Raw genomic sequence first — 1871 nt, 5'->3', positions numbered from 1 at the left:
ATCCTTAAAAGCTTGTGCTTTGTACATGCAGCAAATACATCAAGGAACTACCCAGGGGGTTTTAACAGTATGGTTTTATTTTAAGGAAAGGAAGTGCCTCCGTCCCCCTCCTCTTCCCCACATGCCCTAAATTACCTCCTTGTCTTGATTGTGTGCAGAAGCACACACTGCAAACAGCAAAAAGCAAATTTCCAAGTTTATGAGATTGTTTATATTGGGACCAGGGGAGGAAGGGAATAATTCGTTAGCTTTGCTGGTTTCCATATTTCCTATGCGATGATTAAGAGTTACATTCAGCAGTGTCTAGCTCGACCTCTTTTAAGAGCAGGTGAAAATTAAATAGAGGTAGTAATGGCCTAAAATTAATCCCTTTAAAATATATTCCAGGACTTTACACTACTCAGCACATAACAGATTTGGTTCAGGGTCAAATGTCCCCGTTCAGGGCCCAATGCTGTGAGGCTGTAAGCACACCTCAGTAATTTATAGGTTTTAGTCCGTGAGTTTCTCTTAAATGCTTCGGTGCCTCCCATTGCCACGAGACCTGAACTCTTTATGGTGCTTAATATAATAATCTTCAAAGCACTATTATTAGGGAGGAAAGTGCTATTATTCCCATGGTATAGTTGGGAATGGAGGCATGCCTGGTTTGTAGACAATTGAGAGGTATTTTATTAACAAATAAAAGTTTGGAACACATGCTCATTTATCTCGCTTTAGTAAACATGGACAGATTTAGGTACAGTAGAAGACTGTTCATTATAGTTTTTAAAGAGGACATACAAATCTGGAGAAGTTTCACCCTGGGTTCCTTGCAATGAATTTTGCTGCAAAATCTTTCATTTGAAAATCAGCAGTTTGTCTCTGTGGGCCTCTAAAATCATATACCTCTGGATAGTCTCTCTGTAGATCAAAGCTATGTTTTATTACAACATAAAACACTAAAAATGCCCTCACTTAAAGCACTAGTTTCCCATACAAACAAAATCAGCCTCACCCTTTGGAAAACAGCTGGCATTTGGTTTGGTGGAGTGAACTGAGTTATTTCTGAACTGACTAGTCCTTTTTCTGTAGGCTAACAGTTGGCTTGTAACAGGTGAAACTGGAAATGGGAGCCATGCACCTGAAACACATCTTGAGCTTTTATTTCTTGTCCAGATGATTTTAAAATTATTTTTCTGATCTCATAAACAGTTTCAAGAGCGCATCCTAGAATAGTATCATTTCTAATAAAGTCCTGGTCTGCTAAAATCAAAATATATCCAGAGCAATGAATACATGTTGCTCATGGCTTCTCTTCCTGTGATCCAATTGCTACACCCAATATTAAACCTGCCATAGTAGTAGCAGAGTCACAGCTTTGTCTGCAGCAGTTGTTGAGCTTCAGGGGCAGAGCCTTTCTGGGAAGGAAGGGGGAAAAGGCAAGGGATATGCAAAGAGGTGGTTTTCAGCCTAGGTGGTTTTACTTGCCTGGCAGGGGAGATGCTCTTCTTCTTGGCCTTGAATGACTTGGTGTAGTTAGAGGATGAAGGCCTGTCCCTTGCACTGCAGGCAGGCTGACCTCTGTAAGAGTCTACAAAACACCTCCAAATGTGATGATCTTGGCTACACAATTTATGGTGGTGGGGGATTGCTCTCGGGCTTTTCCTCTAGCTTACTCCTTTGGCCGTTTGGCTAGGGACAAGTGAGACTAGAAGGCATCTGAATTCCAGGCTTGGGGCTTGCAAATAGGATCCTGCCATGGATTTGGGAGTACCTGGAGCCCCAAGAATTAGGATACCCGCCGGCGGTAGCATCACACAGATTTGAACAGTTGAGCTCTGCTCAGTCGATAGAATTTGGGGCTGATTTGGCCCAAGACATGAAATTAA

At 41.9% G+C, this 1871-nt stretch overlaps 1 pseudogene; it reads left to right on the top strand.

The window, feature by feature from the left end:
- Positions 1-1462: 1462 nt before the first annotated feature.
- Positions 1463-1651, top strand: LOC112548996 (annotated as a pseudogene).
- Positions 1652-1871: the final 220 nt, after the last annotated feature.

The sequence above is a fragment of the Alligator sinensis genome, unplaced genomic scaffold (genome assembly GCF_000455745.1).
Source record: "Alligator sinensis unplaced genomic scaffold, ASM45574v1 scaffold628_1, whole genome shotgun sequence".
Classification (NCBI taxonomy): domain Eukaryota; kingdom Metazoa; phylum Chordata; order Crocodylia; family Alligatoridae; genus Alligator; species Alligator sinensis.
Note: the sequence above shows the minus strand (reverse complement) of the source record. Positions and strands in the feature narration are given on the sequence as shown.